This window comes from Arvicanthis niloticus, chromosome 5 (genome assembly GCF_011762505.2).
Source record: "Arvicanthis niloticus isolate mArvNil1 chromosome 5, mArvNil1.pat.X, whole genome shotgun sequence".
Taxonomy (NCBI): domain Eukaryota; kingdom Metazoa; phylum Chordata; class Mammalia; order Rodentia; family Muridae; genus Arvicanthis; species Arvicanthis niloticus.
In genome coordinates, this window is record NC_047662.1 from 80,551,470 (window position 1) to 80,575,839 (window position 24,370).

Below are 24,370 nucleotides of genomic sequence, written 5' to 3' on the forward strand. Positions count from 1 at the left end.
CCTTGTATTCCTAAATGTGTTATATAGGCACAATGTCTGAGAGTAACACTATTAATTTCACTTCTATATTAATAAGAAGCTCATATCAATGAAAACCTTAAATTTGATATCAAAGTAAATTTTAACCATTTAAGAAATTATAACTTCATCTTAATAACAATTTTACCTATTTCTACCAATAGGTTATGGCTATGCAATAAATCCTAGCAAATCCTCCCTGTTCCAACAAAACCACTACTTTTCCCTAGAAAGACATCCCAATATTAACCACTTCAGACCCCAAGCCCAGGGAATGGGGCATCAACTCTTCATTAACTTCTTCAAGATGATTATGGGCATTGAGATATTAGAAGAGGGGCAGGGGAAAGAGTAAACTGATAAGCCTCTGGAGCTGTGTCTTCACTGCATCCAGCTGGAATTCCAGGACATCAGAGGTTCGAGCAGGTCTGCCCAGCTTGCTTGATGAGTAGATACACCAAGGCTGTATATTCTGCAATATACAATTCTCAAAACAATTTTTAGTATCAAGATAATTTTTGTTTGAATTCTGGAATCTAGTCTTCTGGCAGCCTGCCTCTGTCATGTCTAATCCATATAATTCTGAAAGTTTCTATGAGGGTGTGCTCCCACCATCCTCCCATTCCCACCTTCCTGCTCTCAAAATTCCCCAACACAAGGGAATCCAAACTCTCAGGCACCAAGGCCATCCATTTCCACTGGTGTCTGGCAAAGCCACCCTGAACTACCTATATAGGTGGAGCCATGAGTCCCACCCTTTGTGTTCTCAGTCTGGAGATTTTAGAATGGCTACTCCAGCTTGTTTCTTAAGACCATTTGCTTGAAAAATTGCTTTCCAGCCTTTTACTCTAAGGTAGAGTCTGTCTTTGTCACTGAGGAGGGTTTCCTATATGCAGCAAAATGCTGGGTCCTGTTTATGTATCCAGTCAATTAGCCTATGTCTTTTAATTGGGGAATTGAATCCATTGATGTTAAGAGATATTAAGGAACAGTGATTGTAGCTTCCTGTTATTTTTGTTATTAGAGGTGGAATTATCTTTGTGTGGCTATTTTCTTTTGGATTTGTTGGAAGAGGATTACATTCTTGCCATTTTTTAGGGTATAATTTTCCTCCTTGTATTGGACATGTCCTGCTATTATCCTTTGTAATGCTGGATTTGTGGAAAGATACTGTGTAAATTTGGTTTTGTCGTGGAATATCTTGGTTTCTCCATCTATGGTAATTGAGAGTTTTGCTTGGTATAGTAGCCTGGGCTGGCATTTGTATTCTCTTACTGTTTTTATAACGTCTGTCTAGCATCTTCTAGCTTTTATAATCTCTGGTGAGAAATCTGGTGTAATTCTGATAAGCCTGCCTTTATATGTTACTTGGCCTTTTTCCCTTACTGCATTTAATATTCTTCCTTTGTTTTGTGCATTTGGTGTTTTGATTATTATGTGACAGGAGGCGTTTCCTTTCTGGTCTAGTCTATTTGGTGTTCTATAGGCTTCTTGTATGTTTATGGGCATCTCGTTCTTTAGATTAGGGAAGTTTTCTTCTATTATTTTGTTGAAGGTATTTATTGGCCCCTTAAGTTGGGAATCTTCCCTCTCATCTATACCTATTATCCTTAGGTTTAGTTTTTTTCATTGTGTCCTGGATTTCCTGGATATTTTGTGTTAAGAACTTTTTGCAGTTTACGTTTTCTTTGACAGTTGTGTCAATATTTTCTATGGTATCTTCTGCACCTGAGATTCTCTCTTCTATCTCTTGTATTCTGTTTGTGATGCTTGCATCTATGACTCCTGATTTCTTTCCTGGGTTTTCTATCTCCAGGGTAGTCTCCCTTTGTGATTTCATGATTGTTTCTACTTACATTTTTATGTCCTGGATGGATTTATGCAATTTCTTCACCTGTTTGGTTGTGTTCTTTTGTAATTCTTTAAGGGATTTTCGTGCTTCCTCTTTAAGGGCTTCTACCTGTTTACATGTGTTCTCAAATTCTTTGAGAGTGTTATTTATGTCCTTCTTAAAGTCCTCTAGCATCATCATTAGAAGTGATTTTAAATCTGAATTTTGCTTTTCTAGTGATATGGGGAACTCAGGGCTTTCTTGTGTGTGAGAGCTAGGTTCTAATGATGCCCAGTACTCTGGGTTGCTGATGCTTATGTTCTTGTACTTGCCTTTCGCCATCCGGATCTCCTTAGTGCTACCTGCCCTCTCTCTGACTGGAGCCTCTCTTTCCTATTATCTTGGTTCTATCAAAACTGTATGGGGTGGGTGTTACTACTCGGGTTAGAGCTGGGGCCCAAGATCTACTCAGTGATTAGGTACAGACAGGAAGGAACCAGTGCTCTGGGCCAGGAGTGACTTCCTGGATTCTAGTGGGTCCCAGTTTCTCCCTGTTCTGGGCTGGTGTTGCTTTCTTCTTACCTACGATACTGCCTGGGTTAGAGCTCCTGGGAAGCCCTCTTTCTCTCAGTTCTGTGAGATTGGAGGCAAAGCTTGCCAGGGATCTTCTCAGTGCTGGGGTCCCAATCAGTCACTATTTTAGCTTTATGTTTAGTCTAACATTGCTTCCTCTAATATCAAAATAGATTGACTCAATTGCCTACATATATTTTCTTATCTCCAATAGTATTTATTACATTGATTATTCTGATTGGCATTTTGATTTTGTCTTAATGCAATCTTGGCATATTGATCCACCACAGAATTAGTGTTATTTACCTTTTCAAAACATTATATCACATGTCTTCAAATATATCATATTTTCCATGAAGAATTATATTGTCTTATAAGTCCTCATAGTCACCTTTGGGCCCAGTACACAGATCAATAATCTACTGTTGACAGATTGGTATGATTTAAAATGAAAAGATGATAACATCAGAATATGGATGGAGCTAGTAAAATTATATAAATAAAATTAAAAACTGATATATTTCAATTAAATATATTTCTGTGGTTAGTGGAAGAAAACAGTATGTAGATTCATTCATCCTTAGAACCAGTCAATCCTGTTAACTTTAATGTGTAGAAGCTTAAAGAACATTTGGATCAAAGATGAGAGGAAGCAGTAATATCTTGGATTTCATAGGGCTTGAAATTCTACTGGGAATTGCAGCAAATAAAGTCAAATCAACAATATATACATGCTTGTCTTAGTGTCTTATTGCTAGGAAAAAATAAGCACAAAGTACTAGAAACAGATGGTATACTTATGAATTTAAAGTTTTAAAAACCATCCAATTTAGGTTGAAAACATATTTAATTTAGATTCAAAGCATATTCAGTTTAGGTTTACATATCTAGGTTGTGCTCTACTGAATGCCTTAAATTGTATGATTTGATTTATGTACATAAGTAAAAAATTAGCAATTCCTGACACATTGCATATCCCATTACAATACATAAAATTTTTGATATTTGTAGACATTTAGTACATTCTGCCAAATATTTACTGGTCCAGGGCCTATAGAACTTGTATCTGAGACAAGAAAAGTGTCTGCAGGGTTAGAGTATGTATTGTTCTTACAGAGAACCTACATTAGGAAGTTCATGATCATTTGTAACTACAGGGATCTGATGGCCACTTCAGAGTTTAATGGGTAGCTGTACTCAGGAGCATATAACCCACATTGGCATATATATATGTAAACAATAATTAAAGTCTTTTATGTTTTTAAAGAAGTCATTAACTCAGGTATGTAGAGGGTCACTTATCCCATCTGCAATCTAAACTGGCCATATACTGAGGCCTGCTTCAAATATCACTATGTAAGATGTTACCCAATAAAAACTGGGATTATTCTGTGCAGCCATTCTCCCTTCAATTCCTTTACTATTATTTGTTTTCATATTATCACTTTGTCAAGGCTGTGCATCCTTGGTTAGAAAATATCTGCATCAATTGCTCTCCATTTTTTCTCAAATTCAGTACTCACCATCAGATGCAATTTCACATAAAAGCACGTAATTCTTCTTTGCCACCCTAAGGATATTGTTTGTTGGGGGCCGACTAATTCAGTACAGTCTTCACTATTTCTTTCTTTCTTCTTTACTTTTTTATTTTTTAATGCTTCTTTCTTAAAAATTTGTTATTGGTTATTTTATTTATTTACATTTTGAATGTTATCCCCCTTCCCGGTTTCCCCTATGCAAACACCCTATCCCACCCCACCCTGTTTCTATGATGGTGCTTCCCCCACTCACCTACCCATTCCCACCTCACTGCCATACATTTTGCTACACTGGGGCACAGAACTTTCACATGAACAAGGGCCTTCCCTCCCATTGAAGCCAGATAAGGCCATCCTCTGCTAAATATGCAGTGGAAGCAATGGGCCCCTCCATGTGTATTCTTTGGTTTGTGCTTTCTCTTTTCTTGCATTTATTACTTTCTTCAACTTATTTTCATATCACAGGTAACACTGTCTTCTCAAACATGAATCTAATTGAGTTAGAGCTTTTCCTTATATATTTCTGAAGCATTTCGTTTTTTTTTAAATTCTTAAAAAAATTTTTTATTGGATATTTTATTTACATTTCGGATGCCATCCTTTTCCCCCATTTCCCCTCCCTAGAAAACTCCTATCCCATGACCCCTTTCCTTTTTGCTCTTATATAATTTTTATAAATGTTAATCAAAGGCTTTATAAGTTTGGTAATGCTCAATCAGAAGTGTAACCCAATACCCAACCTAGATATATAAACTATCTTTGACTGGTGGAGACACATGAACATCTGCCTCCATGTCCTTCCCCTCTCTTTCTCTCTCTCATCACCTAGCTTTTCCTCTTCTTCTTCTCCTTTGCTCCTTACTCCTTTTCTTCCTCTCGGTACTCCTCCCACCTTACCACCTCCTACATATCACATTTCCTGTTAAAATAAACTTTTTTCTCAAAATACAATATGCAGCATTTCATTAGATCTAGGATATCTATGTCAACAATGTATGTAATGGCCCTGTGAGACACATCTCACCCACATTTTCCACCTCACATATCTCCAGGTTGTTTTCAATGCCCTTCATTTATTTTAGTCTTCCTTTATTTTATTGTGTTTTCTAATCTCTTCCTTAGACCTGTCAGAAAACTGTTTGCACTCTTTACCCAAATGACGTGACCCATCCTTCTGGTCTCACTTTTAAGTGTCATTCCTGCAGACGAGTTTTATGAAGTATTAATCCAAATATGTATATATAGTTTCTTTTTTATTACAATTTCAATTATGTTTCTTTTTAGGAATTTCTTTGCTCAATTTAAAGTTGTTTTAGTCTCAAATTTTATAAGCTTCATTAAGGCTGAGCAAATCTCTGAAAATAAAAATTTGTGGAATAAAAAGTCATTACATATCTCCTCATAACTACCTAATAAGTATTGATTAACTACATCTACATGAATTGATGTTTAATACTTTAGTAATTTCAAATATGTATGATCTTACATCAAGAGAGCTAGTCTCTGAACAACGTATGCTGTCTCCAGCTATAGTTTGATTTATTGTTCTGAATACCTCCTATTATCTTTCTGTTAATATTAAATGTCAACCAGACAATATAGCAAGTTATCTGGAAAGAAAATCCTAATGAGGAATTATCTACATCAGGTTGGCCTGTGGACATGTGCATGAAGGATTAGCATGACTGAGGATTAAGGTTATACTATCTGGCCTGACTGTACCATTTCATGAACTGTACCCTACATTGTACACAAATAGAGGAAGCTAGTCAATGACTAGGCAGACAGGAAGTAAGCAAAGAGGGATCTATCTACTCATCCTTTCTTTGCTTTTGACTGTGATGTGGTGTATTAAGTTTCCATATCGACTTTTTCACAATAATGGACTATATAACCTGGAGTTTTAAACCTTTAAATCAGCAATTCTCAACATTCCTAATGCTGTGACCTTTAAATAGAGTTCCTCCTATCGTGGTGACTCCTGATTCTGAAATTATTTCCATTGCTACTTCATAACTGTAATTTTGCTATTTTTATGCATCTTGATGGAAAGGTGCAAGCAATACCAGTCAGAAAAACAGGTGAGTGACCCACCTGTCTGTGGAACAGTCCAGCTCCTTAGATTCCATTTCCCCATACCCATCCCATGGTTTGACCCCTGTCCTTCCCCACCTTCCTGCTTCTCCCCTATCCCCAGACCCCACAACTCAGGTAGAATTTTGCTGCCCTGGTGTAGCCTACCTTTCTGTGAAAACACCCAAGGCTCTAGATTTGATTCCCAAAGACCCATTGCACTACTGCCCCCTCGCATTGCTCTGTCCCATCACACTGCCTACTTTGCTGCCATGCATTTGCTTCAAATTCCAGCAGACTTCTACAGCCCAGGTGCAGGCCATGCCAGTCAGAACAGGTTAACGACGCTCTTGCCCAACTCTTTACCTTATGGTTTCCAAAAAACCCACTCTACTGTCTAACCCTGCAACTCCTATCCTGTTGCACTGCTGTGCCCTGTACCTCAACTTTTGTGGACTTTAGCTGCCCAGGTTCAGGCCATGACAGTTTGAAGAACAAGTGCTGGCCAGGTGAATTAAGCCAGAGATTCCCTGCTGGACCAGGAACCACACTGGCTGCCAGAACCATAGAAAGGTTGAACAGCAGTGGACCTCTCCCAAATACTCAGTGTTCCAATCCCCACTTGCCTCCTTTAGCACTCTGTATCACCCACAACTCATGCAGAGACACTGTTGCTTCATCAAAGGCCAAGCTACCAGACAATAGTTCAGCCTCCAACTTGGACAAGGATTCTCTACTGGATCAAAAGTCATGCTGGCTGCCAGAAATTAAGGCCACAAAGACTAGAAGATTTAAGAAAAAAAAAAAAAAGCAAAACCAAGAAAGAAAACACCATTCAACAAAGACAAACTTAGAAATCATCATCTAGAACTATAATCATTCCAAACGCAGACGCGTCAACACCAGTGTAGGAACAATCAATAACAGCTGGAACTATATGGCATCACTAGAGCCTCAGCTATTCTATGAAAGTAACACTTGAATATTCCAACAGTGCTGAAACACAAGAAAATGAAGGTAAAACCAATGTTATGAAGAAGATAGATTTCCTTTAAAAAATTAAAAAAAAACTTTTAAAGAAATCAAGGAAAAGACAATTTAAAAATAGAAAGAAATCAATAAATCCTTTAAAGAATGCCAAGAAAGTCAAAAAGAAAACAAACATGTTTAAGACATGAACATGGAAATAAAAACAACAACAACAAAAACAAAAAAAAAAAAAACACAAGCTAAAAGAATTCTGAAAATGGAAAGTGTAGGGATATAAGCAGGAATTACAGATGCAAGCATCACCAATTGAATCAATTGAATAAAAGACTTGAAAGAGAAAACCTCAGATGCTAAAGGTACAACAGAAGAAATAGATTCCTTGGTAAGAAAACTTTAAATCTAAAAAATTTACCAATACCAAATATCAAGAAATATCAAGAAAATGAATAGTATGACAAAAACAAATCTAAGAATAATAGGCCTACATAAAAAATAATTTCAGCTTAAAAAACCCAGAAAATCTATTTAACAAAATCATAGAATATTTTTATAATCTAAAAGAGGACATGAACTCTTTAGGATAAAGGTAAAAGAAGCTCACAGAACACTAAATAAATTCAGCCAGAATTAAAACACTAAGCAAACAGAACATAGAATGAATATTAAAATCATCAAGGGGACAGCAGCAAGTAACTTATAAAGGCAAACCTATTAGAATTATACTGGACTTCTCAACTGAGATTCTAAGGGCCAAAAGGACCTGGATAGATGTCTTGAAAATCCTAAGAAGCCATGTTCAATGACAATGAATATATTACATGACAAAATCAAATTTAAACAGTATCTATGCACAAATACTTCCCTACAGAAGGTACTCAAAGTAAAACTTTAACCCAACAGGTTAACTACACCCAAGAAAACACAAATGATAAGCAATATAATACCAGCAACCCCAAAGAAGTGACATACACGCATAATGCCATCACCACCATAAACATAATAATGGAAATTTGTACTCATTAGTCACTTATAGCTCTGAATATTTATGGATTCAATATGAAGACACAGCCTAAGAAAATGGATTTGAAATCAGGATCTATACTTCTGCTACATACAAGAAACATGTCTCAACATTAAGGATATGTATTACCTCAGAGTATAAAGTTGAAAAAAAGTTTTTCTAAGCAAATGGACCCAAGAAGCAAATAAGTGTAGCTATTCAAATATCTCAATTTCTTAATAGAGTCTTGCATCCTTCTTTAATTTTATGACTATGGTTTCTATTCTTCATATCTGTTTTTGTTTTCCTTTTAACTGACAACAGAATATTCCAATGGGTTTTGCTTACAGAATTCTAGATATTCTCTGTCCTGTCTCTATCTGACTCTTCTTACAAATCAGTTCAAAGTGTCTAAGAACCCCATGGTGATATTTAATCCAATAGGTTTATTCCACTTCTTGAGTAATTTCTAGATTAAGTACTTCTAACTTTGATGTGACAAAACACCTTAAGAAGGTACAGGGGTCTTTTGGGGTTATTTTGTTTGTTTTTTGGTTTTGGGTTTTTTTGTTGTTGTTGGTGGTGGTTTGTTTTTGTCTCGCAGTCTCAGATCAATTTTGAGTCCGGCATAGTGAGAAAAGTGTGAGCAGTCTGAGAATGACATATCTTCTCCCATCCTGACTGAGCTGAAAGCAGCTGGTGAAACCAAAAGCAAGTCCTGCTTTCTATATGCTTCACTTTTGGCCTCAGGTTTCACAACAGAAAAACAAGTGACTGATAGAAATTTACAATGATAGTCATTATAATTAGGAAAAGCTAAAACATACTTGCAGGGCATTTGGCATAATTCTAACACCTCTCTGGATGTTTTAACTTTGCATAGTAAGATTATGAATTTAAAGAATGCTGCTCTACTGAGCGTTGATGCCACAAATACTGCTGATAAAATTACCCATGGCCTGAGGTCAGCATTTCTATTTTGTCAAGCTTCAAGAATGGTATATACAGCTTGATCATGCCAGCCCTTATTGCCCTGGTTTTGCTGATACTTTGTATAGTTCTTTTTGTTTCTACTTGGTGGGTTTCAGGCCTGAGTTTGATTATTTCCTGAGGTCTACTGCTCTTGGGTATATTTGCTTCTTTTTGTTGTAGAGCTTTCAGGTGTGCTGTCAAGTTGCTAGTGTATGCTCTCTTCAGTTTCTTTTGCAGGCACTTAGGGCTATGAGTTTTCCTCTTATCACTGCTTTCATTTTGTCCCATAGGCTTTGGTATGATGAGCCTTCATTTTCATTAAATTCTAACAAGTCTTTAATTTCTTTCTTTATTGCATCCTTGATCATGTCATCATTGAGTAGAGGATTGTTCGGTTTTCATGTGTATGTGGGGTTTCCAATGTTTTTGTTATATTGAAGACCAGCCTTAGTCCATGGTGATGTGATAGGATGCAAGGGATTACTTCAATCTTTTTGTATCTGATGTGGCCTGTTTTGTGACCAATTATATGGTCTATTTTGAAAAAGGTACCATGAGGTGCTGAGAAAAAGCTATATTCTTTTGTTTTACGATGAAATGTTCTATAGATATCTGTTAAATCCATTTGGTTCATAACTTCTGTTAATTTCACTGTGTCTCTTTTAGTTTCTGTTTCCATGATCTGTTTATTGCTGAGAGTGGGATGTTGGAATCCCCCACTATTATTGTGTGAAGTACAATGTGTGCTTTGACCTTTAGTAAAGTTTCTTTTATGAATGTGGGTGCCCTTGCATTTGGAGCATAGATGTTCAGAACTGAGAGTTCATCTTCGTAGATTTTTCCTTTGATGATATAAAGTGTCCTTCCTTATCTTTTTGTTTACTTTTGGTTGAAAATCAATTTTATTAGATATTAGAATGGCTATTCCAGCTTGATTCTTGGGACCATTTGCTTGGAAAGTTGTTTTCCAGACTTTTACTCTAAGGTAGTGTCTGTCTTTGTCACAGAGGTGCATTTCCTGTATGCAGCAAAATTCTTTGTCCTGTTTATGTACCCAGTCTGTTTGTCTACATCTTTTTATTGGGGAATTGAGTCCATTGATGTTAAGAGATATTAAGAAAAAATGATTGTTGCTTCCTGTTGTTTTTGTTATTAGACGTGGAATTATGTTTGTGTAGCTATCTTCTTTTGGGTTTGTTGGAAGATTACTTTTTTTGATTTCTAGGTTATACTTTCCTTCCTTGTGTTGGAGTTTTCCATCTATTATCCTTTTTGTAGGGCTGGATTTATGGGAAGACATTGTGTAAACTTGGATTTGTCATGGAATATCTTGGTTTCTTCATCTATAGTGATTGAGAGTTTTGTTGGGTATAGTAGTCTGGGCTGACATTTGTGTTTTCTTAGGGTCTGTATGTTGTCAGTCCAGGATCTTCTTGTTTTTATAATCTCTGGGGTAATTCTTATAGGTCTGCCTTTATGTGTTACTTGACCTTTTTCTTTTACTTCTTTTAGTATTTTTCTTTGTTTTGTGTATTTAATGTTTTGCTTATTATGTGACAGGAGGAATTTATTTTCCAGCCTAGTCTATTTGGAGTTCTGTAGGCTTCATGTATGTTCATGGGCATCTCTTTCCTTCTGTTAGGAAAGTTTTTCTCTATAATTTTGTTGAAGATATTTACTGGCCATTTAAGTTGGGAACTTTCCCTCTCATCTGTTCCTATTATCCTTAGGTTTGGTCTTCTCATTGTGTCCTGGTTTCCTGGATATTTTGGGTTAGGAGCTATTTGCATGTTGCATTTTCTTTGTCAGTGTCTTCTATGGTATCTTCTGCACATGAGGTTCTCTCTTTTATCTCCTGTATTTTGTTGGTGATGCTCTATGACTCCTGATCTCATTCCTAGGTTTTCTATCTCTATTGTAGTCTCCCTTTATGATTTCATTATTGTTTCTATTTCTATTTTTAGATCCTGGATGGTTCTGTTTAATTCCTTCACCTGTTTGGTCGTGATTTCTTGCAATTCTTTAAGGGATTTTTGTATTTCCTCTTTAAGGGCTTCTACCTGTTTTCCTGTGTTCTCTTGTATTTGTTTGAGAGAGTTATATATGTCCTTCTTAAAGTCCTCTATCATCATCAAGAAAAGTGATTTTAATTTTTAATCCTGCTCTTCCAATGTGATGTGATATCCAGGACTTGCTATGGTGGGCGTACTGGGCTCTGATGATGCCAGATAACTTTGTTTTCTGTTGCTTATGCTCTTATACTTGCCTTTTGCCATTTGGTTATTTCTTCACTGTCTGGTTATTTCTTCACTCAGTGTCTCTGACTGGAGTCTGTCTTTCCAGTTTTCTTGCTTGTGTCAGAACTCCTCAGAGTCCAGATTTCTCTGTGATTCTGTGATCCTGAGCTCCTGGGTGGAAGAGTTCCTGGGACTCAGACTGCTTTTGAGATCCTGAAATCCTGTTCCTCTGAGTGCAGTGGTTCCTCTAGGATAGCTCAGGATATGGTGTCTTCATGGGAGTAGACCAGCTAGGTGTCTGCCCCAGCCAAAATCCTGTTATTTGCTTTTTTATAACTGTTAGGTATATCTGGATATATATATATATATATATATATATATATATATATATATATTTCTGGTCATATATATTTCTGGTTATATATATTTCTGGTTTTATATATATAATTTTAAAGTTTTTAAAATATTTATTTTAAAAATTTTAAAATATTTAAAATATTTATATATATATTTATTTTAAATTTTTTCATATATATATATATATGAAAAAATTTAAAATAAATAAAAGAATAATTTCTGAGAAAAATAAAAAAAAAGCCTGACAGACACCTTGTCATCCTATCTTCCATATTCCAGATTTAGTATAGGAGACACTGTGGTTCCATGAGAAGTACCCTACCCATCACTTTCAGGATCCCTGTCTCTAAAGTAGAGTGAAGCATGCTGGGATTTAGTGTTTCTTTAGCTCACTTTTCCTTTCATTATCAGTCCCTTCTTCCTGTAATATTTTCATTCAGCTAAATCACACTAAAGACAGACAAGGCTTTCTTGTAACCTGGGCATCTAGTTACCTTTGAAGGTAAATGGCTTTTCTGTCTTTTCTATAATTTTGTAATCTATTTTGGCAGAGAAGATGGAGAAAATAAATAAATAAATAAATAAATAAGTCTCTGAAGGCTGTTGCACTCAAAGGAGGAAATGCAGGGCTGCAATATTGGACAAGCTGATTGCCTAGTCCTTTCATAGGGAAATTACACCCCATTCCAGTAAGTGCATAAAGGTCCTTCTTCCTGTGTAGTTCAAAAGAGCTCTAACATTACCAACACTATAATTATTTTTAACAGGTGTGTGGCAGTCTAACTTATAGCAATACGGTGATGTAACTCATAAGTTGTCCCCTAGTTTTCAGACAGGGCCTTAAAATGCATCAGAAATGTTCTCTCACCAAACAATACAACTTTTCAAACCTATTATATGCAATTAGCTCCTCCAACCATGCACAGGGTCATCAGAATTGAGAGACAAAAGAGGAAAGGACCATTCCTATATGACCCTCTATTGCATTATATTACTAGCATCTAGAGAAAGGAAATGACCTTCTAACATCCTAATAATGGAAGAGAGTTTGGAGTACAGGATTTTTACTATTTTACCACGACAGTGCTTTGAGGTTTTCATTGTTGGGTTTTGTTTTTTGTTGTTTATGTTTTTGTTGTTGGTGGTGGTGGTAGTGGCGGGGTTGGTTCTTTGGTTTTTTTGGTGTTTTATTTTGTTTTGTTTGCCTAACAATATTACTTTGCCCATTAAATGTAGGTTATTTTTATTGTCAATTTTCAGAAAATTTTATGAGTAGTACCTGAAATAAGAAATAGATTGCTGAATATGTAATAATCTGCCTTAAATTAGAAAATATTAAAATAATAATACTGGGGTGTCATTAAATTATTTAATTCATTTTAAGGCTTTTTATATTAAATATGTTTTGGGTTACTTGTTTGTTTGTAGCTCTGATGATTCAAATCAGAGCACACTAAAAATTCTACTTCTATTAATTATTAACCCAAGTAGTCTTTTTAACTTAAATGTATTTTCTTGTATTAATTTTCTATTAAATAAATACTTTAAGAATCTAATATTTTCAGGGACAATTGAGGTTCATCTAAGAGTCAGTCAAAAATATAATAAAAATGAAAATGATAAAGAACATTATCCTGATATAATAAAATATATTTTAAAGGTAAAAATGAAAACTCAGGTTGTTAATGTATCAAGAAAATAAGTCACATTCTGGGGGATCCATAGAACCCATAGCCAGCGCTAGCACGCCCCGTCCGCCGCTCGCCCCTCCTGCAGTCTGAGGCCTGCGGGTAAGTGCACCCAGGAACCCCCAGACACATTCTGGGGGATCCATAGAACACATAGCCAGCGCTAGCACGCCCCTTCCGCCGCTCGCCCCTCCTCCAGTCTGAGGCCTGCGGGTAAGTGCACCCAGGAGCCCCCCAGACACATTCTGGGGAATCCATAGAACCCATAGCCAGCACTAGCACGCTCCTTCTGCTGCTCGCCCCCCCTCCGGTCTGAGGCCTGCAGGGTCTGAGTCCCAGACCAGACCTCTACCAGGTCTGCAGTTGTGTGGACCCCAGATTCTACCTGAGACATACTGGAAGGTCCGCTCAACCCAGAGCCACAGAGGAACAACTGAACTCAGAGTGTCAGACAACATACCCTGAGATATCCAAGAGGAGACACTGCACCCAGAACAGCAGACATCTAGCTGGACTGCTACCTTGGAGGCACCATATCCTGAGGCATCCTAGAGATACCACTGTAATCAGGGCAGCTGGAAAAAAACCACAAAGACATCTGGACTCCTAGAAGACCAAACAAAAGCGAGACAACTGGAAAGACAGGCTTCAATCAGAGACAGAAGTACAGGTAGCACTAGAATTAACCAGATGGCAAAAGGCAGGCGCAAGAACGTAAGCAACAGAAACCAAAGTTACATGGCATCATCAGAACCCAGTTCCCCCATCATAGCAAGCCCTGAACACCCCATCACACCAGAAAAGCAGGATTCAGAATTAAAATCACTTCTCATGATGATGATAGAGGACTTTAAGAAAGACATAAATAACACTCTCAAAGAACAGATAGAAACCCTTAGAGAGGAAACACAAAAATCCCTTAAGGAATTACAAGAAAATGCAACCAAAAAGGAGAAGGAATTAAACAAAACCATGCAGGATCTAAAAACGGAAGTAGAAACAATAAAGAAATCACAAAGGGAGAACACCCTGGAGATAGAAAACTTAAAAAAACGATCAGGAGTCATAGATACAAGTATTACCAACAGAATACAAGAGATGGAAGAGAGAATCTCATGTGCAGAAGATACCATGGAAAACATAGACACAACTGTCAAAGAAAATGCAAAATACAAAAAGCTACTAACCCAAAATATACAAGAAATCCAAGACACAATGAGAAGGCCAAACCTAAGGATAATAGGAATAGATGAGGGGGAAGACTCCCAACTTAAAGGACCAGTAAATATTCTCAACAAAATTATAGAGGAAAACTTACCTAACCTAAAGAAATTGATGTCCATAAATATACAAGAAGCCTACAGAACTCCAAATAGTTTAGACCAGAAAAGAAATACTTCCCGCCACATAATAGTCAAAACATCAAATGTACAAAACAAAGAAAAAATACTAAAAGCAGTAAGGGAAAAAGGCAAAGTAACATATAAAGGCAGACCTATAAGAATTACACCAGACTTCTCACCAGAGACCATAAAAGCCAGAAGATCCTGGACTGATATCATACAGACCCTAAAAGAACATAAATGTCAGCCCAGACTACTATACCCAGCAAAACTGTCAATCATTATTGATGGAGAAACCAAAATATTCCATGACAAATCCAAATTTACACAGTATCTCAACACAAATCCAGCACTTCAAAGGATAATTGGTGGAAAACTCCATCACAAGGAGGGAAACTACAACCTGGAAAAAGCAGGAAAGTAATCTTCCAAAAACTGTAAAAGAAGGTAGCTACACAAACATATCTCCACTGCCAATAACAAAAATAACAGGAAACAACACTCATTTTTCCTTAATATCTCTTAATATCAATGGACTCAATTCTCCAGTAAAAAGACATAGACTATCAGACTGGATACGTAAACAGGACCCAACATTTTGCTGCATTCAGGAAACTCACCTCTGTGGAAAGGACAGACACTACCTCAGAGTAAAAGGTTGGAAAACAATCTACCAAGCAAATGGTCCCAAGAAAAAAGCTGGAGTAGCGATTCTAATATCAAATAAAATCAGTTTTCAACCAGAAGTAATCAAAAAAGATAAAGAAGGACACATCATATTCATGAAAGGAAAAATGTACCAAGAGGAACTTGCAATTCTCAACATCTATGCCCCAAATGTAAGGGCACCCACATACATAAAAGACACTTTACTAAAACTTAAAGCATACATTGCACCCTACACAATAATAGTGGGAGATTTCAACACCCCACTCTCAGCTATGGACAGATCATGGAAACAGAAACTAAATCGAGACACAATGAAACTAACAGAAGTTATGAACCAATTGGACTTAACTGACATCTATAGAACATTTCACCCTAAAACAAAAGAATACACCTTCTTCTCAGCACCTCATGGTACCTTCTCGAAAATAGACCATATAATTGGTCACAAAACAGGCCTCAACTGATACAAAAAGATTGAAATAATCCCCAGCACCTTATCAGACCACCATGGATTAAGACTTGTCTTTGACATGGACAAAAACATCAGAAAACCGACATACACTTGGCAACTGAACAATGCTCTACTCAATGATAACTTGGTCAAGGAAGAAATTAAGAAAGAAATTAAAGACTTTTTAGATTTAAATGAAAATGAGGACACATCATATCAAAACATGTGGGACTCATTGAAAGCAGTACTAAGAGGAAAAATCATAGCTCTAAGTGCTCACAAAAAGAAAGTGGAAAGAGCATACATCAACAACTTGACAGCAAACCTGAAAGCATTAGAACAAAAAGAAGCTAGTATACCCAAGAGGAGTAGACGGCAGGAAATAGTCAAACTCATGGCTGAAATCAACCAAGTCGAAACAAAAAGAACTATACAAAATATCAACAAAACCAGGAGCTGGTTCTTTGAGAAAATCAACAAGATAGACAAACCCTTAGCCAGACTAACCAAAGGGCGCAGAGACAGCATTCAAATTAATAAAATCAGAACTGAAAAGGGAGACATAACAACAGAAACAGAGGAAATTAAAAAAATTATCAGATCCTACTACAAAGGCCTATACTCAACAAAATTGGAAAATCTGGAGGAAATGGACAATTTTCTAGATAGATACCAGGTACCAAAGTTAAAAGAGGAGCAGATAAACCACCTAAACAGTCCCATAACGCCTAAAGAAATAGACACAGTCATTAAAAATCTTCCCACCAAAAAATGTCCGGGGCCAGATGGTTTCAGTGCAGAATTCTTTCAGACCTTCAAGGAAGACATAATACCAATCCTCTTCAAGTTATTCCATCGAATAGAAACAGAAGGAACACTACCCAATTCATTCTATGAAGCTACCATTACACTCATACCTAAACCACAGAAAGACCCAACAAAGAAAGAGAACTACAGACCAATCTCTCTTATGAATATTGATGCAAAAATACTCAATAAAATTCTCGCAAACCGAATCCAACAACACATCAAAACAATTATCCATCAAGATCAAGTAGGCTTTATCCCAGGAATGCAGGGATGGTTCAATATTCGGAAATCCATCAATGTAATCCACTACATAAATAAACTCAGAGAGAAAAACCACATGGTCATATCACTAGATGCTGAGAAAGCATTTGACAAAATTCAACATCCCTTCATGTTAAAAGTCTTGGAAAGATCAGGAATACAAGGCCCATATCTAAACATAGTAAAAGCAATATACAGCAAGCCAGTAGCCAACATCAAACTAAATGGAGAGAAACTTGAAGCAATCCCACTAAGATCAGGGACTAGGCAAGGCTGCCCACTCTCACCTTACCTATTCAATATAGTACTGGAAGTCTTAGCTAGAGCAATTAGACAACAAAAGGAAGTCAAAGGGATACAGATAGGAAAGGAAGAAGTCAAAATTTCACTATTTGCAGATGACATGATAGTATACTTAAGTGAACCTAAAACTTCCACCAGAGAACTCCTAAACCTGATAAACAACTTTAGCAATGTGGCTGGATATAAAATCAACTCAAACAAATCAGTAGCCTTCCTCTACTCAAAGGATAAACAGGCAGAGAAAGAAATCAGGGAAATGACACCCTTCACAATAGCCACGAATAAAATAAATTATCTTGGAGTGAATCTAACAAAGCAAGTGAAAGATCTGTATGACAAGAACTTCAAGTCTCTCAAGAAAGAAATTGAAGAACATCTCAGAAGATGGAAAGATCTCCCATGCTCCTGGATTGGCAAGATTAATTTAGTAAAAATGGCTATCCTGCCAAAAGCAATCTACAGATTCAATGCAATACCCATCAAAATTCCAAATCAATTCTTCATAGAGATAGAAAGAGCAATTTACAAATTCATTTGGAATAACAAAAAACCTAGGATAGCGAGAACTATTCTCAACAATAAAAGAACCTCTGGGGGAATCACCATTCCGGACCTCAAACTGTACTACAGAGCAGTAGTGATAAAAACTGCTTGGTATTGGTACAGAGACAGAAAGGACGATCAATGGAACAGAATTGAAGACCCAGAAATGAACCCGCATACCTATGGTCACTTGATATTTGACAAGGGAGCTAAATTCATCCAGTGGAAAAAGGACAGCATTTTCAACAAGTGGTGCTGGCTCAACTGGAGGTCAACATGTAGAAGAATGCAAATTAATCCATTCTTATCTCCTTGCACAAAGCTCAACTCCAAGTGGATAAAGGACCTTCACATAAAGCCAGGTACACTGAAAATATTAGAAGAGAAGTTGGGGAAGACCCTCGAATACCTAGGCACAGGGGAAAAGTTCCTGAACAGAACACCAATGGCTTATGTTCTAAGATCAAGAATCGACAAATGGGACCTCATCAAATTGCAAAGCTTCTGTAAGGTAAAGGACACTGTCAACAAGACAAAACGGCAACCAACAGATTGTGAAAAGATCATTACCAATCCTACATCTGATAGGGGGCTAATATCTAATATTTACAAAGAACTCAAGAAATTAGATGCCAAACAACAAAATAACCCCATTAAAAAATGGGGTACAGAGCTAAACAAAGAATTCTCAACTGAGGAAACTCGAATGGCCGAGAAGCACCTTAAGAAATGCTCAACATCCTTAGTCATCAGGGAAATGCAAATCAAAACAACACTGAGATACCACCTCACACCAGTCAGAATGGCTAAGATCAAAAACTCAGGTGATAGTAGATGCTGGCGAGGATGTGAAGAAAGAGGAACACTCCTGCATTGTTGGTGGGGTTGCAAGCTGGTACAACCACTTTGGAAGTCAGTCTGGCGGTTCCTCAGAAAATTGGACATAGCACTACCTGAGGACCCAGCTATACCACTTCTGGGTATATACCCAGAAAATGCCTCAACAAATAACAAAGACATATGCTCCACTATGTTCATAGCAGCCCTATTTATAATAGCCAGAAGCTGGAAAGAACCCAGATGCCCTTCAACAGAGGAATGGATACAAAAAATGTGGTACATTTACACAATGGAATATTACTCAGCTATTAAAAATAATGAATTCAAGAAATTCTTAGGTAAATGGATGGATCTAGAAAATATCATCCTGAGTGAGGTAACCCAATCACAAAAGAACACACATGGTATTTACTCACTGATAAGCGGAGATTAGCCCAAAAGTTTGAAACAACAAAGATTCAACTACCAGAAGACACGAAGCTCATGAAGAAGAAAGAACAAGTGAGGATGCCTAGGTCTTTCTTAGAAGGAGTAACTAAATAACCAAGGGAGCAAATATGGAGACAAAGTGTGGGTCAGAATCATAAGGGGGGGTTGTAGGGAGACCATTGTGTCTGGGTATTCATTCCATAGGCAGTCACCAAAAATAGACGCTGATAGGGATGTCAGGATGGGAAAGCTGACAGCAGCCTGATAAGGCTGTCTCCTTAGAGGTCTCTCAGAGTCGGACATACCCAGAGACAGATACCCACAGCTATCCATTAATCTGATCAAAGTTCCCAATGGAGGAGTTAGAGAGTAAATTGAGGGAACCGTGAACCATATGGGCTGGTGGCCCTGTGAGGAGAGCAAGAATACCAACCAGCCAGAGCTCCCCAGGGTCTAAACCACCAGCCCAGGTGCACATAGGGAGAGACACATGACTCCAGCTGTATATGTAGGGGAGGATGGCCCTGTTGGGCATAGGTGGGAGAAAAGATCATTGGTACCCTGAAGGCTGAGCACTGAGGGGGGGGAATCTGAGGGTGGGGAGGGAGGCTGGGGGTAGGTGGGTAACACCTTCATAGAGGCAGGAGGAGGGGGGATGGGATAAGGGGTTCCTGGGTGGTGGGGGAAATATGGTAAGGGGATAAAATTTGAAATGTAAATATTATATCCAATAAAAGAGGGGAAAAATAGAAAAGCGGTTAGAACCAACATTCTTAATAAAATGTCAGCCCTCTTTAAAAAAAAAAAAACTATCTTGATACTAAAATTTGTTTTGAGAATTGTATATTGCAGAATGATCAGCCTTGGTGTATCTACTCAACAAGCAAGCTGGGCAGACCTGCTCAAACCTCTGAGGTCCGTGAATTCCATCTGGAGGCAGCGAAGACACAGCATCAGAGGATTGTCAACTTGCTCTCCCCCCCCCACTCCTCTTCTAATATCTCAACGCCCATAATCAGCTTGAAGAAGCTAATGATGAGTCAGCGCCCCTATTCCCTGGGCATGGGGACTAAGGTGGTAAATGTTGGGCTGTCTCCCTAGGGAAAAGTAGTGGTTTTGTCGGAATAGAGAGGATTAGCTAGGGTTTATTGCATAGCCATAACCTATTAGTAGAAATCTGTATAATTAATATCAAGATGAAGATATAAATTCTTAAATGGCACCAATTTACTTTGTTTACAAATTTTAAGGTTTTCATTGGCATGAGCTTCTTAGTGATATAAGAGTGAGATGAATATTGTTACTCTCATAGGCATTGTACCAGTATAACACACTTAGGAATACAAAGCTTAGACCCAGTCCTTCTTTAATTTTTTTAACTGATTTGAGATGGTCAGCCTGTGAGTTAAGGGACTATAGCAAATTCATGACTTGGAGTTTATTATAAGGGTGTTCTCTATGTTTTATTTAGAAATAGCTGAGTGGAGTTAACAGGCAACAGTCCAGATTACCTTACATGGATAGCTGGTTTTCAAAACATCAGAAATCCTTAGAATTGACATGACAAACATTTCAGTATTAATGTTCATTTTCATTAGAGACCTGTCTGCTCCGGACAGCTTCCTATGTTAAATTCTAAGAAGAAATTGAGCATCCTTGGAGTTACTCCAGTTGTGGTGAGACAGCCACTAGGCAAGAATTGCCACTTTCCTTCTACAGACAAATTACTGTCCAGAAAAGGACACACTTGCAGAATAGTCGACTGATTATATCTGCCTAGACAGAGTAATCAGCCCTTAATAATTCTGCAGCACTAAGGTCTGTCAGATGATCCTGGGCCAGAAGGCAGAAGAACAGATGCTCCAACGTTTTGAAGTAGAGTGAGTGTCCAGGTGTTCAGAGGTCTCTATAAATTGGCTAAGTTTTAGAAGCTATGCTTTGTGCTTCCCACAATTATAGTCAACTCAGTCATTCTGGATTTCTGATGGGGTTGAAAACTTATAGCTATTTACTTTGAGAGAAAAGATCTGAGTGTATGGTCATCAGCTGACATTCATCCTAAAGCCAAGGAAAAAGCCAGGTTCAGAACTAAGTGTTTTAGTTAGGATAGATGACAGAGGTGCTGGTTAGTCAACAAAAGGATGGACTGGGTATTAGGACTATCTTGTACCTCACTGGTACAAATAGGCATAATTATGCTCTAATTGTATTTTGAGAGAAAAGTTTCCTTTTAACAGGAAGGGTGATGTGTAGGAGGAGCTAAGGTGGGAGGAGTACTGAGAGGAAGAAAAGGAGTAAGAAGAGGAGAAGAAGAAGGAGAGGAGAAGCTAGGTGATGAAAGAGAGATAGAGGGGGGAGACAGGGAAGCAGATGTTCATGTATCTCCACCACTCAAAGATAGTTGATATATCTAGGTTGGGTAGTGGGTTACACCTCTGATTGAACAATACCAAACTTATAAAGCCTATGATTAACATTTCTTAAAAAAATGTATAAATGCAAAATGAAAAGGGGGCATGGGATAGGGGTTTTCTAAGGGGGGGGGAATGGGGAAACGGGATGGTATCTGAAGTGTAAATGAAAGATCTAATAAAAAAAATAAAAAAAAAACAAAAAAAAAATAAAAGCTAACTAGGAGGTCAAAAAAAAAAAAAAGAAAAGAAAATAAGTTATTTGATTTTTTGGGTTTTTTTTGTTTGTTTTTGTTTTGTCTTTGCAATTGTTACGCCGGGTAGTAGAGCCCAGGACATGATTCACCATAATTTGTACATCTACATATGTTTACACTTTTCATCATAAAGACACAGAATTTGTAATGATTAATTTTTTTTCTCACCTAGAAAGTGCCAAAGCAAGAAATCAACACAAATATGTATCATAACATATACTTTGTTTTTGTAGTACTCAAGGTAGAAATTACTTGATGGTCTTCTTAGACAGTGAAATGAAAGAATTGTGCCACTTCACTGTCATATGGCTCTTTAAGAGATGTTGTCACCAACAGGACAAGCTGTGTTTCTCCAAGTAACTTCTTAGTAACCATACTACATAATGTGTTTCATTATGACATTTTAAAACATGAACATTTTTATAGTTAGTTTTTATTTATTCTTTCTCTGCTGCTCTGTCCTCTTTCCATCTACCCCTACTGCTGGTCCCTTTTTTTCTTAGCAAAATTGTCTCAATCTAAATTTATATAACATGCATTCTATTACCCTACTGTATCTACCCACTTTTACAGTTATTCCTCCTCTGTTGTACTTATGTTTGTACTTATATGCCCTATATAAAAATACATCATGATGTTACACATGTATACACAGAGAGAGAGAGAAAGAGAGAGAGAGAGAGAGAGAGAGAGAGAGAGAGAGAGAGAGAGAGATACACTAGAGTCAGGGACATACTATGTTTCCATATATGATAGAAAGCATTTAGCTTTCTGAGACTTTTATTCTAACATAATTATCTTTAGGTCTACTCTCCATTTTATAGAAATTACAGTAGGATGGTCATGGGTCTCTATGACTTGTCTATGAAAATTCATCCATCCATCCATCCATCCATCCATCCATCCATCCATCATCCATCCATCTATGTAATAAAGAGTGAGGACTTGTACCAGGTTTCTTCACGTTGGACTGCCCCAGTCTTGTAAAAATGTATAAGTAAAAAGCAAATTACCGTCTCACAAATCCAAAACCTTGAAGAGAGTAAAAAAATATGCTTTCATGTTGGATGGCAAATGAAGTCCACACAGAACTGGCTTTCTATGGGAAAGTGTTATGATCATATTTTACCATCTGAAGCTCTATTCTGACTCCAAGCTCCTTTACTATATTAAACACATTTATAGTCAGAAAGCTATTTGCCTTTCTAATACTAGCTTATAACAGAACAATCAACAGACATTTGATGTAGTTGGAGGCAAACAGGGCTATCTGTTGACATTTTGTGCTGTTTTATATACTCTGTGTCTCTGTGTTTATGTATTTTTTTACATTAATTTCTCCTTTAAATTTATCTGCCAGCCAGAAACATAATTTTCTTTTGTTATAAAAGCGAACATAAATTACCCCTGTTGGGTGTAGATTGGGTTACAGAATTTCTTCTCTTCTGTCACCGTCAAACCAGGGTGTCAGAGAGCTTTAATATTTAATGTAGACCTAATTAGTCTCAGTCAGGCCCAGGGCACTTAGCAAAACCTGACACCAGCCACAAAGTCAAGTTCATTTAGAGAGCATAATTACTAGTTATTTCCATAGTGAAATAAATGCCCCATTAGAGTAGACTTCCCCACCAGCACCCCAATTTTGTAAGTAAAATTGAAGAATAAAAAAGAACAAAAAGCCTCGGAGTTCTGGCAATTGTGTACAAATATTACACAATTTGGATCTGAACATGACATTGCTGAGATATAGGACTTTCAAAAATATAAAAATAGAACACGAGTAGGTTAGATAAGGCTGAGATGATGGATCTGTTACAGAAAGTCAGATTCATGGGGATAATTGCTCCCTGGAACTACCATTCTGAAAATAGCTTTTATATATGTATGATCAGTTATTCAGAAATTATATATTGAAGTCCATTATATTCAGGCAATCACAGTAAACCCTAGAGTAGCAGTGGGGAAAAATATTTGCCTTCCATGGGACATGTATGACATGGCAGCACAGACTGAAAAATTAAAGAAATACATTATTTAAATTTGCTTTTCAAGTTCTGGTTACTGTTTCAGTAAAGAACCCAAGACTTCAAGATCTTTTTCCTGAGAAATTACTGTTTTACCTAAAATCCAGATATGGAGATGAAGTATGAAGATAAACAAGAAAAAATATAAGTGCAGACTCCAAACTCCTGGGCTGAAATGAAGCACACAGAACATGCATAGAAAATAACAGCCCATATGAAGACCTCTCATGAGCACCTTGCCTGGAAGGACATGTTAAGGGGCTAATAATAAAAACAGACACAGCCTTCTTTCAGATGTAGGGTTGGTGAAGATCCTTTCCCAATTTGCGGGTGGCCTTTTTATCCTATTGACAGTGCCCTTTGCTTTACAGAAGCTTCACAGATTCATGAATTCCCAATTATCAATTATTGATCTTAGAACCTGAGCCACTGGTGTTTTGTTCAGAAAATCATTTCCTGTACCAATGCATTCAAGGCTATTTCCCACTTTCTCTTCTATGAGATTAAGTGTATTCAGTTTTATGTTGAGGTTCTTCATCCACTTGGACTTCAGTTTTGTGCATGTTGATATACAGAGATCAACTTGCATCCTTCTCCATGAAAATATCCGATTAGACGGCCACGATTTGTTGAAAGTATTTTTTTCCCATTTTATGGTGTTAGCTTCTTTATCAAAAACCATGTATCCATAGGTGCGTGGGTTTATTTCTGAATTTTCCATTGGATTCCAATGATCAATATGGCTGTTTTTG